Source organism: Sinohyriopsis cumingii, chromosome 4 (assembly GCF_028554795.1).
Source record: "Sinohyriopsis cumingii isolate HCF-2022 chromosome 4, ASM2855479v2, whole genome shotgun sequence".
Classification (NCBI taxonomy): domain Eukaryota; kingdom Metazoa; phylum Mollusca; class Bivalvia; order Unionida; family Unionidae; genus Sinohyriopsis; species Sinohyriopsis cumingii.
Window position 1 is genome coordinate 60,453,915 of NC_142964.1, and position 22,383 is coordinate 60,476,297.

At 35.4% G+C, this 22,383-nt stretch overlaps 1 long non-coding RNA gene across 11 annotated transcripts in view; it reads right to left on the reverse strand.

Moving 5' to 3' along the window:
- Positions 1 to 2,879: 2,879 nt before the first annotated feature.
- The window catches only part of LOC149801260 (uncharacterized), a 28,603-nt gene continuing 9,099 nt past the window's right edge, over positions 2,880 to 22,383 (reverse strand). For 3 of the 11 annotated variants that reach the window (XR_016420612.1, XR_016420621.1, XR_016420613.1), the window contains exons 2-3: positions 20,594 to 20,663; positions 19,805 to 19,967 (exon numbers count right to left, since the gene is read on the reverse strand). This is a non-coding gene — a long non-coding RNA (uncharacterized LOC149801260). Of the gene's footprint in view, positions 5,742 to 13,634; positions 13,759 to 13,832; positions 14,244 to 19,804; positions 19,968 to 20,593; positions 20,664 to 22,383 lie in introns of those variants that run through there. The other 8 variants (XR_016420616.1, XR_016420620.1, XR_016420619.1 and 5 more) reach the window with 8 other exon arrangements.

Consider the following 22,383-nt stretch of genomic DNA (forward strand, 5'->3'; position numbering starts at 1 on the left):
TACTCGTCCTAAAAAGCTCTTCTATTAATAGTGGTCATTAAACAATTTTGCGAATACCATTACTCCGGACCTAAATATTTTTTGCGGGTAGTACTGCTAATTTAGTCCTATATTCATCAGGTCAGCCTCGTGCTAGATGTACGGAAAACATTTGGGACCACATAGGCTGGAAAGGTACAGACCCCAACGTTGTGCCCTGTTGGTCATGGTAGGACTATATCGAAATTTCACTTTTACTCATTTAACCCACAAAAATCTGATAATATGATGATGTGTCAAATACTAATTAAATGATCAGCACATCAAATTTATATTGGCGTGGTTATAACACAGTTGATTATGTTCTTTGCATTATGGCTTGGATCACTTTCATATCTGCTTGAAGTTTGTAATGTTAAACTTTGTGAGTCGTTAAATAATATTATCTTTCACGTTCAATAAGTGCCTGTTAAAATAAATTGCATATTACGTTTACTAATTCCAAAAAAGTATATACACTTATTATGCAGTGTTTGCAACTTTAATGTAACAAAGCAGATTTATTACCATTCTAAATGAAAAGCAAATTTGATTTTCCACGAACCTCGACACACAGACAGAATAGAATGTAAATAATAAAATGAGATTTATTTATTATAATCGACATTAATCGTGTGTTAGAATCAAACTGATATTGAAGATTAGTTTTTTCTTCTTCCTCTCACTTCATCCTGTATTAGAAAATTACATCCGATGATATATTAATAAACTGTGATTATTAACATATTTAGTTTGCCAGTCCAGAAATGGAAACGGTGCGGAACAATTACCCTTCCAAGTCGTAAAATCAGGCCGTTTAAATGCAAACAGGGGTTACAAAGGCCTTCAAAGGTTAATTGTTCCATGAAAAGAATTCACATTCGTACTATTATTATAAACTCCGGCATTGTGTAATTATTACTTTTCCAAAAAAGATTCACTTTTCCTGGAATATATGCTTTGAATCAGTCACTATGGGGTGAAGATTACCTCCTGCTTTATTCAGTTTACTTGTCCTTCATACTTAGATAAATACCCAATCATAGCAGTTTAATCATAAACATAATCTTAGTTTCCTGTTCCACTCCATTTTAGAAAACTACGCATTTATTTTAAGGCTTAAATCTCTAAAATGCAATGGGAAGGGTCAGAAGAAAATCTTAAACACTTGTAAATGTGACGAATATAATGTTTTTTTCTGGTATACGATTGGCTGTAAACTGTCACATGATACTGCTCTTTCTTTACAAAATGATAACAATTTTGGGGAATACTTTAGGTTATCCGTCCGTTTTCCAAGTTAGTTTTGGGCCAAAGCCTTGTCTGTATCAACTACTTACGTAAGCAACAACAGCAACGTCACCAACGAGCATTGTATTATCGTATGAAACTATTCAATTCATATAAAATCTTCACACACTGTACAATTAGTCTGACCTGTATACAACATGCCACTCCATAATCTAATGAAAGCGTTTGTGAGGCTTTGCAATACAGTCTCTACCTTCATAAATTACTTCAGTTTTCCCTCCACTGAATCCATCTCTGATGACATGATCTAGTTTTTTGTTAGTATCAAGGCCATATGACGAAAGAACAGCGAATCGTCTTAACACTGGACACGTATCATTTTACTTTGTGACAATCAAAATAGTTAGAAGAAAACAGCAGTGAAACACACACATGTAGAGTTTATATCCTCATTAACAGTTATAAGTATCTCCTTATGTTGTGATCACGTGTATACCAGGTCTTCTACGCTAGAATCCTAGTGTACGGCCTGTGTCCTACTAGCGTTTTCAACGAAACAAATTATACTCTGATGTGGCGGCGCGTTTGTCTAGTTTACAGGACTCACGGTACTAATTCAACTCCATTAGTAAACATATGGAAACACTATCATATTCAAAATTCAATAACTTAAAATTTATGGGTGCTGATGATGCGACCTATTATTCTCCATGCACATCTGACCTTGGTGCAAGCTTATGTGTGGAGAACACCATATGAGCCGCGGCATTTTGTTTATTTACAGGTGCATGAAACACATGTTATTGATTCTGCACCAAATGAATCAGGTGCTACTTTCATTATTGAGTACTCCTGAGTCAAGCCTGTCAAAATACTAAACTTGCAGCAGTAGAAATTTGTCTATATTTTTTTAAATTACATATAGGATAAGATCTGAAAAGATATTTTTCCTAAAATTTTAATTTTCATTATTAACCAATTATAGACCACCAAACCCGTAAATGCTCTATTATTTGTTCACCCATTTCTAGACTGGTTCAGTTCTTCCGTATAATTAGTACCGTGTGTCCTACACTGTTCGCATATGGGATCAGGTTATGCACAAGTAAATATATTATTACAGCTAATTGTCTTAATTGGTGTGTTTCAGTCTCACTATTTCGTTATCAAACACTCATTTGATTATTATTTCATGCTTTATCACTCATTTCACATCATATCATATTTACGAAATGTAAGGTGTACAAGCTGTCTTGAAACATACATTGATACTTGCCCAAGTTCTTAAGTTGTCTTTCTATGGACTACAGTGTCAACACAACAATGAACCTTTTATAATTTTTATACATACATACATACATACATACATACATGCATACATACATACATACATACATACATACATACATACAAACATACATCCATCCATCCATCCATCCATCCATCCATACATACATCCTTGCATTCATACATACAATGTTGGGACATACAGATAGGTATATTGATTAACTTACAGACAAACAAGCCAACATGCATTAACATTGATAGATATGCATTTATACGAGAGCTTTTGTGACTCAGAAGTTGTTGAAAGATGATCAATAATAAAATATTTAAAGTAGCAAATGCTTGTTTATTCATGGTGTAAATTTCATGAACATACGAAACGTCGAGGCGCTTTGAAAAGTTCTATTCAATATTTGTTGCAAGCAGTTGGTCAGATGAACCATATGATGGTACACACTCAGCATTGCATCCACCACAGTAGTTTGCCCTGTAATAGTAGTAGTTGTGTTAGCATTAGTCATAGGTAGTGGTTGTTTTAGTAATTATATTATTGGTAATAGTTGTAAGCGTTAGAAAGACATTGCTACTACTAATAATAATCATCATAATTATCGACATCATCTACTACTAATAATAATCATCATAATTATCGACATCATCTACTACTAATAATAATCATCATAATTATCGACATCATCATCTGTCTCCTCTTTCTCCGCCTTTTCTTTCTTACTGTTGTTAAAGTTGCTGTTTTAAACCTTGTCTTACTTTTCTTTTTCCTCTACATTTTTATAACTGCTTCAATGAAGACTACCGATTATTCCTTTTGACCAAAACTGCTATCTTTAGACCCAGGAATTAAAACATTTACAGTGTCAGTAATAGAAAATTCCACTCAAATCGACATGGAGACCATGGAGAGCATTATACTACCTATTTCAACCCTTTGGAATACTCAAGCAGACGAGACAAAATCAAGTTAAGAATGACGTGCAGTTCTATATTTTTATCTTAAAAATATATAGAAATGTCTCGTTCATTCCATGATGGATCGATCCACTGGAGTAGTTCGTGCTTAAATCCCTATGGCGTTGTATGTTTATGAATTGATTTTGCGCGAAAGTTGATAGGAAGAGAAATATGGATTAATACCTGCATATGGTTCCTGGAAGACAGTGCTTATATGTACAGGGGTCCTGATAGCAAAATACCTGAACACATCCTATAATAATAATAATAATAATAATAATAATGGTCCTTACAACTGGTCAGAGCAGCAAACATTTGTTTGAGGCTGAGAACGATTTGATGCAATACTCGTTCCTGAGGTTTAATAACTCCAGAGAGTCTTAGCTTGAAAAGCATGCCGAGAACTTCAAAGAAAGGGAGTAAATATAAATGAATCGTTATTAAATCTTGTAAACAAAACAAATATTATCATTCGATTTGTTTGCTATTTTGCGTGTCATAATTTCATTAGGCTAAGTAAAGTAAACCGAACGTTTTTAAAAATATAAAAATCATTTCAGTGCTTAAGTTCAGATAGATGGTCATGAGGAGATAGCCCATCAAATACTTTGGCAACGATTGTTGTAAATTATTTTAGAAATTAAGCCATTTTAAAACCACCGTGTAACATAAAATATGATAAATGTTACACACTATGGGACAAGAAATGTAGTACAGTCATACGTTTCATGTCAGGTCCTCAATCTCACCCGGAAGGTTAAAAATGTTTCGATTGATCCAGATAGTGAAGCTTTTGTGTCTGCTCTAGTTTACTCTAAAAATGATCCATGGCATTATAATTTATCATAAATTGTCTAATGATATTAAAAGAAATGCAGAAGGCACATAGTTGCTATGGATACATATTACCCCAACTCGTATAGGGATTGGACTACTAATTAATCTCTGAATAGAACATAATTAAAATAAATTTAATAAATGAAAATGATTTCTGCGCTAAATTGGCAAACAGACCACGAATGCTTCTATTCATTAGAGTTAGATAATGAAATATTCAGCCTTGAATAATATGTTTCAGAGCATATTGTTGACTCTTGTTCTGTTAAACACAGGACTCTCCTTCTTTGCACCAAAGAGCATCCCCTCGCACTTAGAGTTCATATGCTGTTTTGTCAGTAGGAATGTAAAGACAAGTTCGCAAAATAAAACTATGTTTGTTGTCAACTATAATCCATAGGCTGAAATTTATAAAATTAATAACGCAAAACAAAATAACTCTGTTTACTATGTAATGAGTGTATCTCAAAATATTTAGTGCTCAAATTTCCATTTTCCAACCGTAGACTCCATTTATGGCTGTAAAATAATAAGTCGTCCGATATTAAGACGAGTGGTTCCTATTGAATACTTTTTAGATATCTATGGTGGATGAACTTGTGTGTATGTAGTTTCATTAGAAATTCTAGTTTGGTTTTGCCATTTCATTTATCAGCTTAGGATCCGTCCCTTAAACCCTATTTTGTGAAATGTAAGTGCTTTTATCTTCATATAAATTATTACCAATACAGAACATTAGGTTGCTTATACTGGCTATATGACATTTGCTTGCTCCGTTTGATAATTCTTCTATTAATATCAAAGTTATACTGTACATTTTTGCGCCTTTGATCATACCATAACTATATAATTTAGCGCCTAAACATTTTTATTTTCCCGCAAGACAATAGATCCAAGTTCAGACTGCAGTTTAAAAATATTGAGTAATCATATATTAGTATGTGTCATTTATTGATCATATACCTTTGTCCAATTTTGCGCATTTGTATTAAAAGGAAGTTACACATCAGAGGTGAGAGTTTAACTCAATGCAAAACTTAGTAACTCTCTTAAAGTATGTATTATGTCCTCGCTTTTCGGAGATTACTTTTTCTCTAAAAATATAATCATGAAGAAAACACTCTGATCAACATCGTTTAGGACAACGAATGCCAAGAACGTCCAAGACAATGTGTACATAATAAAAATATATGCTCGATTTTTAGAGGTGGACCTTGACTAAAAACAAATATATTACTTGCGAAATTTACCACACCACATGTGTTTAGCATTGTAGATTACACGTATAAGATCCCGAAAACATATAAGTTGCATACGGTATGTTTTCAGAGAGAGAGAGAGAGAGAGAGTACCTGGCGCAGATTCAAGACGATGAAGAGCTGAAACGGATGGAAGACTTTATCAAAAACAATAGCAGAGAACAAAATCGGTCGACTCTTTAAACTGGTACCTTTCGTAACAAGGACAAAAAGAAACTTTTCAGTGTGTAGATAACAATGTTTACTATGAAACGTGGGTTTTGGAATTTCATTTTTCAAGGCTTCAACTGGAAATGTATGAGGAACAATGCTTGTATTGACTTTGTGATGATACCCATTATTTTCGGTGTGTTTTAATAGAAATGTGTCTAGATTCTGCAAAAATACTTCATTTCCAGGATAGTAAATATCTCAATAAATCAATAAATACATAAACAAGATATAAAGGAAGTGGCACGGAAAGAGAAGATGAATGAACAAACAAAGGACGATGGAAAAAGCTACGAGTATAAAATTTCTATATGATAAACGGATGAAAAAGGCTAACAAGCATAACATTTCCATCTGATAAAATGGATGAATTAGGCTAACAACTATAACATTACCATATGATGAACGGATGAATTAAGCCAAAAATTATAACATTTCCATCTGATAAACGGATGAATTCGGCTATCAAGTATAACATGTCTCCATCTCATAAACGGGTGAATTAGGATATAAGGTGTTTTCACTATGTAAGTTTCTTTTCTTGTTCATAACTGTCATGAAAACTTGATTGATTTTATGTTTTATTATGTTTGCGTCAAAAGCTGGTCTTAATTAACTCAAGTTCATAATCAATTAAGACAAGGAGAATTTGTGAGTGCAAGTGTTGGGGTTGGTGTGTGTGTGTGTGTGTGTGTGTGTGTGTGTGTGCGATTTGGATTTTTAACGTAGCTTTAACAATTTGTCAGGCAGATTGTTACGATATCTGCAGTGTGGCAGTCTATAGTGAAGTCTAGAACTGGGGCGTCATGCCGTAGACATATAGCATGATCTCCCACCCAGTCACATTATCCTGATACCAGTCCGACCAATCCTAACATAACCTCTTAACGCTGAGCTGTTAAGACAAGGAGAAACTGTGAGAGATAATACATTTACATAAAAAGTAAGCTGCACAAAAGACAACTAATTTGGTAACTAGATGATACGTATAACGATTGTATATATTAAGAAAACGTACAGAAATACAGATAGACATATAAAGAGATAGAGATAACAATAAATATGTAGTACTACCCAACACCGTTGCCGTCAACATAAGGCAAATAATATGTGCTTTCATCATTTCTTTAAAATCAGAACAACGGTGAATTTAAATGTGTTATGTTTATTTCTTAGTTGTTCAGTATTAAATAAACGGCAATTGATATGTTTCCAGAGTACTAACACATGGTCTTGAACCGGACTAAACTGGATTAATATGTTGACAACCAAACCAACATCCTGGTTTCATTATTAAATGCGTTTTTCCTGTTTCGTGGAAATATACCGTTAGAATTGCTGTGAAAACTTGCTAAGATATTCTATACACGATTTTGATTTTGGTTTTGATTTATTATGTAAAATAAACAAGAGCAACAACTGTTAGTCTAGCACTACAAAATCTATGCCCTTTAAATTACATATCAAAAACTCTCTCCATTGACATTCGTTCCACACACAAGGACACGCACACACATCCAAAGGTCACATGTTCAAGTTCATGAAATGTACTATGTGTTTTCTTGGTATGGGTGCATGTATAAAGTTTTGTACGCAAAGTATTTATGACTACATATAACTAAAATGTTCTTTTATATTTGGCCTTATTTATGAACTCATGCGTGAAGTACTTCTACACATGTTTATTGCCTGTGATAAAGTTTAATATTTATAAGTAGAATTGCCATTAAGAGTGCATGCAACGGAATATCAAAAGCTTTCTCTCTGTCGAGAACGATTACATACGATATGCATTGCTTCTTTAGCATAGACATCGAGCTCATATATAATAACAGGAAACAGCAATATAGAAACTTCTGACCCCCCACCCCCGCAATCCAACTTCACCTCATCCCACCTCACCCACATTGTTATCCTCTGGAAACTTACAAAATATTAGGTCATTATGTATTATAATTAATAAAATCGTTTGTCGTATCGTAGAGTCGACTTATTACACCAACACTTCGAACGGTTGACGTTTGAATCGTTGATCCTGTAAGACTGAAATTCAACGGATTGAAATGTACTCATGGTTAGAAAAATGAATGTGTCATAATCGATTGCCCTTGTCTCATTGACGTTATCAGTCACTGATTGGTCAGTAGTAATAATTCAACCGCATCTTTCAATTCCTTTTAACTTGTCTGGTCCATGATACACCTAAATTGGAGAAAGACTCTAAGCATAACAATTGTATTCCAAATTTCGTTCATTGTTCTGATATGGAAATAGTTTTCTTTGATTTGTTCGGTAATAAAATAACCGTTCCATCCTGTCAGTAGAGACTGTAAATACACGGTCCTTTAATTATTCAGAGCATAATTCAAAATTAACCGATGACACTGATCGTCAATGGAGAAAATAACAGTAATGAATCAAGTCTTAATCTAATGTCAAGAATACGATAGTTTGCTACCGAGATAGCAGACAAATCATTATTGTATGTTACAAGCCCAAAGAAAATCCACCCTACCACCCGAACCTTTCCACTAATCATTCACGAGGGCAAAAACAGTTTTCTGGTCAATAGAGGCAGTGCAGAAAACGATAGTGTTATACCTTCCAAGAACCTAATCTGTTCTTGAAATAGCCAATGTTCAGAGATGACACATACATCTCTTTTTCGTTTATGTGACAGTAACTGATTAAGATAGAAGGCACTATACATGATACATGTTACTGTCAGTAAGAGAATATTTAGATCAATCGCAGTCATTTGTATAATTGTAAGACACAATAAATGGTCAGGTAAGAGAAGACTCGCATGACTGTTTATCCAGCTGATGCTGTATGGTAATCATCATGATTGCTTAGGTGCATGCACGTTAACTATTGTCTGCAATAAACATCTTTGGGTCAGATGACTTTTAGTAAATCCAGAGAATTTTTACATTTGTTATATTAAATGTGCAACCAGGCCCTTTACTTTTAGCAATCCGTTTGTGATTTCAGAGTCACGTCTACGACGAAACGTTTCATTTGTATTTTTATCTATTAAGGGATCAGATTTACCTGCAAATAACCTTTCTATTTTATATTCTAGATGCCCCAGTTACAAGTGCTAATCCCAATCATTGTAAGTCTTGCCATTCGGCTTGATTCTTGTTCTAACTGTCCAAATCTAAATCATCAGTATCATTCTCAAGAACAAAATTATTGCTGTTATTAGCACTGGTATTATCTTACATACATAGTCTACACTGATCCTTTTGGCCTTCTGCTATTATCTTACCTGCATAGTCATCCCTGATCTTTTTGGCCTTCTGTGTCCATGATCTTACCAGAATACTTGATACATTTTCAATATACGTTTTACCAAGAACCCTGGGCAGCAATTATTGTGCACATCTCTACAACAATTCTGATGGCAATGTCATACAGTATATTTAGGCCATATTCAATACTTTTTTACCGACACAGGGCTAGATTTTTGCCATCCTGATGTAAAGATAGCATGTATAAATGGCTAACGTTTGAAAGCAAAAACCATTAAATTCAGACATAACTCACCTGAGTATTTGGTAAATTTATTTTATAAAGATCACATATGATTTTTTTAAAACAAATGGAGATTTACCTCTTTGTAAGAGGCCAACAAAGACTCGTAAGTAGTGGATTATCTCCTCATTATTCATGTATGAAACAAATTTAACATAAACCAGACGTTGATTGATTTAGAAGTTTGAACCACTAGTATTTACAACAACAACAATAAAGAATTATATTTCAAATATTTGTTGAAAGAAGTAGTAAATTAACAAGCTATGATTAAAATACCAGATTCTTAACATTGAGGGTTCTGGTATTGACTTCATAATTTTACATTCACTACATTGAAATTAAAAGAGAAAACATCTACATATTGCATTTCTGTTATCTTTCTAGTGTATACTTAAATACACTTAGATTTTTGGATCTTCCCTCTGAAAAAACCCCACCAAAAAACATCTTAATCATATAGAATAAAATATTAAAAAACATGACCGAAGAGCTAACCGTTCTGTTTCACACATGCAAATATTGTTCAAATAAAATGGCTAATTATAAATTAGTAACTATCTTAACGTTAAAGTAAAACTGTATGTAACTAATAAGCGTTAATGTTACAGTAAAATACATTTAGCTAACTGGCCTTAATGTTACAGTAAAAATGCATGTTACTAATTAGAAATAAACTCTACAGTGATTATACATTGTATGTTCCATCACCCATACACCCATAAATTTGAACACAGTGGCCGTTCTTGGTTGCATATCTGAATGTATATTTTCATTCTCAGAGGTTGCATAAACGTGCATATGGTGGGGCACAGTTAGATAGACCCAGGGACCAATATTAATTTGCATGCCCAGTAAGTTCATATAGATATTTGATACATCACGTGATAAATTCTCGAGTGAGGATTGTACACGTGTGTGTGTGTGTGTGTGTGTGATTTGGATTTTAAACGTAGCTTTAACAATTTTTCAGTCATATCGCTACGATATCTGCAGTGTGACAGTTTATAGTGATATCTAGCACTGGGGCATCATGACGCAGACATGTGGCATGATGTCCCACCCAGTCACATTATCCTGACACGAGGCCGACCAGTCCTAACACTAACCTCTGAATGCTGAGCGCCAAGCGAGGCAACGGTTAGTACCATTTTTGTATGTCTTTGGTATGACCCTTTCGGGGATCGAAACCAAACCACCCGCATCCGAGGCGGACCCTCTAACCACTAGTCCACCGGAACGGTGCGATTGTACACGTACAATCATAAAGTTAGCAAGGTGTAAATAATATGATCACCAAAACTTATACAGTTCTGCACGCATGTCGCCTATTCAACGAAAGATACTTACAACATACTCAGCCTCACATCGGACGCAGAAGATATAGGCAGTGTTGGTGGTAATAATATTATTATTAATATTTCTAACAGTAGTAGATAATAATAATAATAATAATAATAATAATAATGATAATAATAATAATAATATTCAGCAGCAGCAATATCGTCGTCATCAACTGTCTCCTCCTTCTACTATTTCTGATCTGAGTAATTACTAACAAGCCTTTTAGCAATATATTATTATATGTGAAAAATGCAAATGTTAACTAATGATGGTGATAACGACAGCTATGACAACAATGGCGATGGAAACGGTATTAACATTGTATCCAATACATTCTATGCTTTGCTGTTAATATTTCATATGGAATTTTATCATTCCAGTTATGAAATATCCAGTCGTTCCATTCGGCGAAGTAATGCTGACAAAAATATAGTTGATGCTGTAGGTATATGACTTGGAATTTGTTTTGTATTTGTATTTTACTTTCATTGGCTTTACATCATTTTCAGCACATGATTGGATATACCATGCCGATGAAATGGGAGAGAAGTGTATTTCTCAAAGACACACAGCCGAAGCCGATTCGGAATGACCTGAGCAGATATTTGCACTACGCGTTCGACGCTCTTTCAGATGAGCTACCTTGGTACATAACTTGGTGTAACTGGATTTGGAGAGAGAGAGAGATATGATTCCTGATGGACGGTATTGATACTACTACTACTACTATTACTACTACTAATACTACTATTACTACTACTAATAATATTAATAATAATAATAATAATAATTGGAAGAAGAAGAAGAAGAAGAAGAAGAAAAAAACAACAAGGTACATCAGAAACAGTATCAACATTGTTTAGCACGAGACCGTTACAACTAATCAATGTTTTTCAGAAGATGAAGATCTTGATACACACATTAATTGTCTACTCTTGGCCAATCAAAATAACTTCCGATATTAAGTAATCTTTGATTATCTAGCGCTATATCATAAAATCAATCTTAACATGAAGCTTTTTGTAGTTTTTGTTTTAAATCTCGGTGATAGAAGTCTCTAATTTATCTGCAGTGTGAATGTGCCGCTACGCTCGAGTGTCCATTAATAGGACACAAGGCACATGTTGGAGTAGATGGTGTGGTGTGTGCTGTAAGATCTTTAGATAACACGATTTACGCAGTGGATATGCGTCAAAATCATTGGTTTCAGGAATCTCAATCCACATTCTAAATAATCAGATAATTTACATTCACAAGAATGCGTAAGACGTTTCCAAGCATAGGCAGATATAGTAGTAAAGTTTTCGATACATGGATAATCCTACTACACTACATGCAGTCATCGAGAATTCGTTTTGGAGCTGAATTTCTGAGATTAGTTATAGCTTATTTACTAGTTTGCTCCATACTAATTTCACTGGTAAAATCTGTATAATACTTATTGTTGCAGAATGAATACCATTTAGGTATTTCGTGAATAAGTACACACAACCTGTCTGCCATAAAACCGCTTCAAGCTTTTCATTTCGATTATAAAACAAGTAGTGGATCCTAAGTCATAAATTCGTCGTAAGACACACTACGTACAGAGTCGCTTATGAAAAAAAGAATATTGTTTTCTATGTCAGTATGGTGGTTGATTAAACTGACATAGTTTCATATATCAGAAGTTTACCGAAGTAAATCAAAATTGATTTTAAAATAAAACTTAATAGATGGAAAAATCGAAAAACCCTTGAAATGACTTTTAATCACTTTGTTCTCTAGAGAGTAAAGATAGTGTGGATCAATATCAAAATATTTTAAGACATTGCAGTCCCCACTAAAGCTAGAAAATAGACTAAGAAGTTTCATGATATAGTAAGGAAATCGGTCAAGATATGGCAAATGAAATCTGAGTGGAAACATCGAGCTACATTTGAAGAGTTAAAAATATCGGTGATTTTCATTTTTCATCTATAATGGCTAGTTATGTTTTGTATTTTGTTGTTATAGTTTGTATTTTGAACACATTATATATAGTTTTTTTACGATAGAACATTTTTTGACCTCTCTGTTTAACTCAGTATCGGTATTTGTGCTCATTCGACATCAATCAAATGGGATGAAATGAAAGAAAATATGATCTAAACAGTTATCGGTCAATAATGTTTTCTACACTGATGATTTTTAAAATAATTTTATTGATTAATTTTAAGGGAATTTAAACGATTGTGTTACTTAGGATACATAATCATCTACGTCTTTTAAGCTTTCAGTTTACAGTGGAGGAGGACTAGGTCAGTGTTGGGGTTTTCAGAATGGGATGGCGTGAAATATAACCTATTTTATAATCCATGTAGTAGTCTTTTAAGCCAAAGAACCAAGGCTTCTTATATCCAACTTTTATTGACAAAGAGAATGTTTTGGACAATCTGGCATGAAGGTATAAAAAATGTATTTATCATTTGAAAAATTACACTTTTACTGAATACAATGAATATCTACCTGTAGATGTACTTGATACATACATCCATGTAGATCACTAAAAGAAATATACACAACAACTTGAGCGACATTGACATTATAAATATTTTTTGTAACAAACTGAAGAAATGCATTTATATTAGAGTACACATAGGATATGTAATGCCCCGGGACCATTGCTGTTATCGGCTGGCTGGTACCCGGACATGTTTTATTGTTGATTTAGTTGGGGGATTAATGGGGAGGGTTGTTGTGTGTAATCAAAAGCGTAAGGAATGGACATGCTGAGCCATACAAGCTGGTCTAGTTTGAGTTACATATTACGTCACTAAGTTGAAAACCATATATATATATATATATATATATATATATATATATATATATATATATATATATATTTTAGCAATTTCACACACGTAATTTTAACGTAGGCGAAACAGCTGTATTACTCACCTACAACTGACACGAAAATCCGAGTTTTGTCGTAAACAATTCTGCGTAGATTACAAATTCTGTCTAATCCAGTGCAAGAGCATGATATTATACACTGGAAACATATTTTGACGATTATTTAATACTGAAATTATAAGAAATAAACAGAACACATTTAAATATGCAATCGTTGTATAAGAAAATGAAAAGAGCCCAAAATATTGTCTTTATCTTTATTCCGACAGTGCAAAACATGTTATCTGCTAATAAAGTTCAGAGACTTTCGCATACTTGTTTTTAAAACAAAAACACTTCTTTCCTTTATATTTTATTACGCTCAAAGTCTTTTTCCAGGTCATAATTGGCAATGATTTCGGTGTAACTTGATTACACGTTTTGACTTACATACCGTCCATCACTACCAAAGCATTACAGTGTTGGAAGTTTCTAACATATGTATGAAACAACTAACAAACTGAAGACACCTTCAACACTAATTCACTCTTTCCTGAGTTGAAAATCCGCTATCTCCACAGATTTTCTTTATTTCGCAAATTTTCTTTTTATCTATTTCCTCTTCTTTTCTGTGTCCCTTTGTTTAATTCTTATTGATTTACTTTCTTGATCATTCTGGAATATAAAGATATATTAAAAAATATAAATGAAAGAGAATAAAAAAGATAAAAGAAGAAAACACACTATTTCTACCACCATACGTTAATTACAAATATCAACCACTTGTTCAGCATTTGCCTTGTTGTTAATGTTATCTAATCTACACACTTCAAACTATTCAACTTGATGGTATAACTAACGGCTTCAATTGTTTGATTCTATTGATTTGGCTTATATATGTATTTATTATAAAGTCTTCTAGCTCATTTATTTCTTGATTATATGGCAGTAATCACAAATAGCCCGCCCCCCCCCCCCGGTCGTATGTAAATCAGGATCTAATACCAATAAATTACTATGCTAATGACATGTATGTGTATTTTTCAATTCCTGTGGTGATTTATAGTCAACATCTACCTTTATCAACATCGCCAGTCAATGAATATGTATAGACATTCTACATAGTGTCTTGATCATTTGTGGAGCTCGTTAACATAAAATGTGCCACCTACAGTTTTATATCAGATTACGATTGTTTTAAGAATTGCCATTGACGAAAAGAGGATACAAAAGGCGTTATTACGGAGTAAGTAAGCTGTATGAAAAATGCAACACTCGTTACTTGATGTGTCGCTTCAATATAAAAGATACAGGAAATGCGTAGAATTAAACACGATCACTAGACATGCTACATCGCTAGTGAGTTTAAACATTGAACATTTAGTCTGCAAAGAGAGGGTGTTGCGTGTAACTTAAAGCGTAAGGCTCTGATATTCCTAAGTGTTTGATTATATTACGTCATAGGAAGGAAAATACAGAATATATCATATTGTTTCTAACGTAGACACGACATCTGCATTACTGCTTCATAACTGACACGAGAATCGGGGTTTCGTTGTCAACATTTTCTAGGAATCTAGTTTTATTAAGTGCCAAAGCATATACTACCGGCTACTACTGAAATAATTATGAATAAAAAGACAACCTTTAAATATATATCCCCCTGCGGGTCCGGGGTTGTAGAATTGGCCCTACGTGCCTCACTACGTATCGTAAGAGGCGACTAAGTAGAGGCAACCTGTTTGCCGTGGGTTGCGTCCCGTGTCGGATTGAGGAGAGGATCCTGGTTGTTGAGCAGAGGCTTTCAGATGCAATACACTACTTTGGCCTCTACGTCTTCTAGACGGGTGGTCGGGATGGGCCCCGTCTCAACTAATCGGCTGGTCACGCCAAGCCCTAGGAGGTCTTTATTTACTTGCTCACTTTCTCTTTTTTTCCATGTATATCTCTTGATACCGCCATTGCCCTTACTTTCTATCCCTCTATGTTTTCTTTCTCCTACTCTCAGAAGACTCTCTAGAAGGCGGCGGCTCAACGGGTCAATCGGGAGGTAATCTTACCTACTGAGTATACCACCTGTGTATTCCTGGCACTTGGAAAGTGTTCCCTTGTTTGACACCGTGGCGGGTGAAGAAATAACAACAACAAAAATGGAAAATAAAAAAAGTCAACGCAAGAGAACAAAAACTGTTTCAGAGCCATGAAGCGTGGAATCTTTTCCTCAATTCATGGTCATCCAGTCCTAAGAGGAATCTAAACCACTTGCCGCACTATCGCCATTTATAGTTGAAAAGACTATACTTAATTAGTCGGCAAACCCAAAAGTGTTAAAAAAAATCAAGGTCTGCTTGTATAGTGCGAACGTAAAGCACATACTGAAAACATCCAGAAATTAAGACCTTTCATGACATACCAGTAACTTGTTTCGCACACGCATCACTGAACACATCAAAAGGGGTCATTCGTTGCCGTGACTTGGCTGGAGTCAGCGACAATGAATTCATCGAAGGGATGAAAAATGAAGGTGTCACTGCAGCCCGTAGAATTCGCATCAAACGAAACAACAATTTGCAGGACACAAACACCATTATACTCAGTTTCAACAAACCAACATTACCTAAAGTTGTCAAAGTTGGATTCTTACAAGTCAAGGTTGAGGTATATATACCAAGTCCCCTTCGAAGCTTCAAATGTCAAACATACGGCAATCATGAAGACCGATGCTCGAGGAGCCAAGTATGTGGCCGATGCGGAGACCCTTCTCATCGGGAATCCGAGTGCAGAGTCACTCCGCATTGCGTTAACTGTGGAAAGGAATACCATGCTAATTCAAAGGATTGTGACACCTGGAAACAGGAGAAAGAAATACAGAGGATTAAGTACACCTCCAACATCCCTATCCAGAGGCCAGGAAGCTTGTGCAAGCTAGAACTTCTCTCCCCGGCGTGACCTTATCAACTATAGTTCAAAACAACCCAAAAGCAACGAAAGACGCCCAAACCCAAACAAACCCACCTGAATCCCTTCCAGCTCAAACATTCGCATTACAAACCTCTGAAAAACTCAATATCGACTCAAAAAACATTCAACAACACTACACCGAAAAATCCCCAAACAATAAAAGGAAATCGCAAACAAATAGGCAGCAAAAGGGGTCTGATGACCCCATACAGCTGCACAACAGGTTTGGAGACTTTGAGGATATGGATGCAGAAGAAACTGCTCCATGTCCTCAAGGTGGCTCTCAAGGTAGCACCAGACCTACCAACAAAAAATTCACCCTCGTACTTCCTCCAGAGAAACAACCACACAGATTGCCTCCGCGAAAGGTCTAACCTAGCTCCACAATCTTCAATTTAAACATATAAGGAAGAACACCATCATAGAGTGGAACTGTCGAGGACTTAAAGCCAACTATCATGATATTCGTTTGCTTTTAAACGAACATAATCCTGCTGTACTCTGCCTTCAGGACACTTTCTTGAAACATACTTATAACATCACACTTAAACACTACTCCCTGTTTATCACCTACTCCCAAAATGTTGACGGGGCCTTAGGAGGAGTTGCTGTTATTGTGAAGAACAGATCCCCTCATAGCGTCATCCCTTTAAACACAAATTTGCAAGCCATTGTTGTAAGCGTCACTCTACATCGAGTGATTACCTTTTGTTCTAGTTACATACAAACAAACACTAACCTAGTACAAAATGAATTAAACAATCATGTTTAAAAACGTCCCGCGCCATTTGTTTTACTCGGAGATTTTAATGCCCAAAACATTTTATAGGGATAAAATCATATAAGTGACAGAGGTCACAAAGTAGAAGACTTCATTTCTAGACACGATTTGTGTCTATATAACACCAAAACACCGTCATATTTACACCCAGGAACGGGTACATATACGTGCATCAATCTGACAATTTGTTCTCCTTCGCTGCTTTTGGACTATGAATGGAAGGTCGCTGATGACCATCACAGCAGTGATCACTTTCCAATCTCCTTTGAAAATATTAGCCCTAAAATTGATGACGCAATTCCACAATGGAATATTAAGAAGGCAGACTGGGATAAGATTGAAACACTCTGTACAACTAGGCTGAATGCGGATACAGTTTTCAACCTTAATGACCCTATTCAGCATTTTGCTTCTATTTTAATCGAGATTGCAGAAGAATCCATTCCCATGTCCTCGCCGAACTGTAAAAGAATCCCAAAACCTTGGGTCACTAAGGAATATAAGGAAGCCATTAGACAACGCCGAGAAGCATTGAAAAATTGTAGCCATCGTCCGACGCCCAACAATTTAAATATATATCGTATTGTCCGGGCCAAAGCTCACCGCACAATCAAAGAATGTAAACGAGCATCATGGAAGAAATATATTTCTTCTTTAAACTCTCGTTCCTCTATTAAGATAGTTTGGGACACTATCCGCAAAATAAACGGAAAGAGGAAACACAATTCTCTCCGACATCTAAAACTGAACAATAACAATTTTAGTTCAAAACGTGACGTGCCAAATATTCTTACTGACGGTTTCTGTAAAAGTACATCATCATCAATTATTCAGAAGCCTTCCGAAGATTAAAAACTCAGAAAGGAAAGTCGCGTTAAAAATTCACATCCAACAACTCGGAAAGTTATAACCTACTGTTCTCAATATTGGAGCTTAGGGAGGATTTACCTAAGGCCCATGATACATCCGCTGGGTCTGACGAAATACATTACCAGTTTTTGAAACACATTCCAGAATCATCATTAACATCTCTTTTGAAAATCTTCAATAATTTATGGATTACTGGTAATGTACCTAAAATCTGGAAAGAAGCAAAAGTAATACCAGCTCACAAACCAGGTAAGGATATCGCAGATGCTGCCAACTATCGACCTATTGCACTCACAAGTTGTGTGTGCTAAACAATGGAACAAATGATCAGTTCTAGGCTTGTATGTTACCTGGAAACTAGCAATTTAATATCTCCTTTCCAAAGTGGCTTTCCATATGGCCGGAGCACCAATGATAATCTCGTTAGACTGGAAACATTTATTCGCGATGCATTTATCAAGAAGGAACATTTAGTAGCGGTTTTCTTTGACTTAGAAACGACCTATGACACGACATGGAAGTATGGGATGCTAAATGACCTGCACGATCTGGGTCTAAAAGGCCGTCTGCCCTCTTTCATATCAAACTTTCACTCAGACAGAGAATTCAAGGTACGACAGGGCTCTACCCTCTCAGATCTGCAGGAGCAAGACATGGGTGTGCCCCAGGGCAGTATTTTATCTGTGACGCTTTTCAACATCAAAGTCAATAGCATCACCAAGTGTTTGGTTCCTGGTGTGGATTGCTCGTTATACGTTGATGATTTTCTAATATGTTATCGATCAAAGCACATGCATACAACTACAACGAAATATAAACAAGATTCAAAATTGGGCCAGTACTAACGGTTTCAAATTCTCGAAATCCAAAACGGTATGCATGCATTTCTGTCAGTTACAAAGACATCATGATGAACCTAAACTCACGCTGGACGGAACACCATTCCAGTTGTTGAAGAAACAAAGTTTTTATGTATTATCTTCGACAGAAAACTGACTTTTATTCCACACCTAAAGAATGGAAAGCTAAACGCTTAAAATCTCTAGATCTACTTAAAGTAGTAGCGCAGACTGACTGGGGTGCTGATAGAAAAGCCATCTTCAATTTATATAGAACGTTTATTCGCTGCAGATTGGAATACGGTTGCGTTGTTTATGATTCAGCCAGAAAGTCATATTTGAAAATGCTTGATCCAATTCATCGTCAAGGAATAAGACTCGCTCTGGGAGCATTTAAGACATCCCCTTGTGAAAGCCTGCTCGCTGAAGAGAACGAATCAGTTTTGTCACATCGTAGAGAAATGCTTTCCGCACAAATTAAAATCAAACCCTCTGAACCCTGCTTTTTCGGTCTAAACTTAGACCATGTACTAAGCATGTCTTTGGATGAATTACAGTGTACTAAAAACCACTGACCATTTCTATTTTTGGTAAAACTACTTTATTGTTTTCCTGCGTGTCCTACCAGTTAGACATGCATAAATACAATGTAGGGACATGTATATAGAAAGACAAATGAAATGACTTAGACACTAACAAATTAACTTGCATTAATTGTGACAAGTATACATAAATAAGCTAGCATATATGACTCAGTAATTGTTGAAAGATGACCAAATAAAATATTTAAAGTAGCAAATGCTTGTTTATTCGTAGTGTAAATTACATGAACATCACGAAACCTTACGGCGCTTTGAAAAGATCTATTCAATATTTGTTGCAAGCAGTTGGTCAGATAAACCATATGATGGTACACACTCAGCATTGCATCCGCCACAGTAGTTTGCCCTGGAATAGTAGTAGTTGTATTAGTATTAGTCATAGGTAGTGGTTGTTTTAGTAATTATATTATTGGTGGTAGTTGTACTAATAACAAGGACTACTAATAATCCTCCTCCTCAATATCACCATCAGTGCCATGACCATCTGTATCAAGTTTGTCATCTCTTTTATGCTGCTGTTTTATTTGTTCTTTCTTTGTCTCCATGGCTATCTATTTACTTCCTACTTTATTGAAAATGTCTTCTTTTAATACTAATAATAGTTCGTTTTGACTGGACCTGCTATTTTCGGTCTCGAAATAGCACCATTTCCGGTAGCAATCATGGATAATTCCATTCAAACCAATTTGGAGCTCATTCGATTCCGTTGTGCTCCATATATTATCCCTTTTCCAACCGTCATAATGGGTGAGATAAGACAATGTTAACGATGACTAACAGTGATAATGTACGATGTGGAAATGTCGCGTTCCTTTCATGAAAGATTGACACATTCGACTCTGTTAAGTAATAAGTACTTAAATACTAACGACACTGTAGGTACATGATTTGATTTTGAGTGTCACTGAGTGTTGTGTGTGTGTGTATGTGTGTGTGTGTGAGAGAGAGAGAGAGGGAGAGGTGAACTGATACCTGCATGAGGTTCCTGGAGGACAGTTCACAAATGTACAGGGATGGGGAATGCAATACTCGGGCACACATCCTGCGATAACAAAGTAATAATAATAATAATAATAATAATAATAATAATAAGTAGCAGCAGTAGATGCCTTAGTTTTTTTCGACAGTGTTTGAAGCAAACAAGCAAACAAACAAAAAAATGTACAACCTCTTACATTCAAGGTAACGTGTTGAGCCGCCACTGTTACAAGAATGTAGCATCATCATGTGTGAATGTTGTTCACGATATTTTTTCCATCTAAATTGCCGCAGTACACGTTCCTGTTATGTCTACCGTTTCCATAATCATATCCACTATTTCTATCATCATTTGAGCATTCCTCTCTATCTCCATCATTTAAGTCAGATGGACAAATGTTTTCATTCCTTATTGCTTGCTGATATGCGTACTTGATCCCTAAATAAATGCTCAGACATTTCAGCAATGTTGTGCAGATACTTTATATTTCTGCATGACGTATATTCTCATTAAATATTGTAAAGCGTCTTCACTTTTCTACATTTCATACGGCTGTACAATGATCATTGATTTTCCGAAAAGTGTTTGTTCCTAATTTTTGGGCGAAATAAACTAGGCGTATTAAGTCTAGTAAACCCACTGTATCCTGCATAGGATGTGTGTAATTTGTCAATTCTACTCTCCTATCCCAGTAGATCTAAGTAGTCCTGATCGGGTCCAGTATTTTTTAATATATATTTTTATCCAAACAGGAAGACCCTAACAAAAATTTTAATTTTCTTGACAATTGTATCGATTCTGAATATAATATTTGCAAGTTTCTCTCTCAAGTTATTTGTTGGTCGGGTTTTTCTGAAATGGTCTTGCAGTTGTTACTTGATTTAAAAGACTTATGCTAGGGATAAGGCAAGGAATTGCTAAGGTTGGAAACTAATTTTTTCATGACTTGTCAGAGTAGATCTAAAGAAAGAGAATGTACATAAAATTCAAAGTGTGTGATACATATTGTGCGCATGTTGTCATCTGACAGCATTCTAGTATCTACCGATGAGATACTTTCCAAAGTGTTTGTAGATTCCGTGTTTTGCGTTCCGTCTTTTTATTCATGTATGGGGACAGACCTTTATCTTTGTTAAGTCCGTTATATAGTGATCGAGGTGATAGAGACATTTACCATCATAAATGGGTCCCCGGGTGCTCAAGTGGTCTAAAGTGTGTCTTTAGGGATCATTGTCATCTCACCTCTGTCCGTGTTGGTTCTAGTCTCGGTCTCCGACAATATGAGTATGTGAGAAAGCTTACCAGTAGAATCACGTGGGTCGATGGTTCTTACCGTAGTTTTTTCCGCTTTATTCCTCCACCATATATACCGGCCGCCATGTGGAGCCTATCTTGTCCTAAAAAATGGCATTAAACCCAAGACAACCCAGCAACAACAACTATTAGAAACCTATGAAAGACGGCGATTGACTAATTACGGCTTCAGCTGGAAATACCGCACTTCAAATGACGTTCTCCAGTTATGATTTTTCTTTACTGCCATCTGTCAGTAACTTTCTTGCATATATTTTCGCAAAGTAAAAGTTGGGTATCTAGGTTTTGGAAACAAAATTAGTAGTTGCACATAATTTCATAATAGATTTGAGTGGTTTTATTATTTTATTCATCAGCTCAGTTTCCATCCCTCCTTTTATTTCTGAAAGGGTAGTATTTCTTTTCTTATGTTATAACAATCATTACTGATTACTAGTAGTATACCTTTTTGTGATCTGTTTGTTGAGAT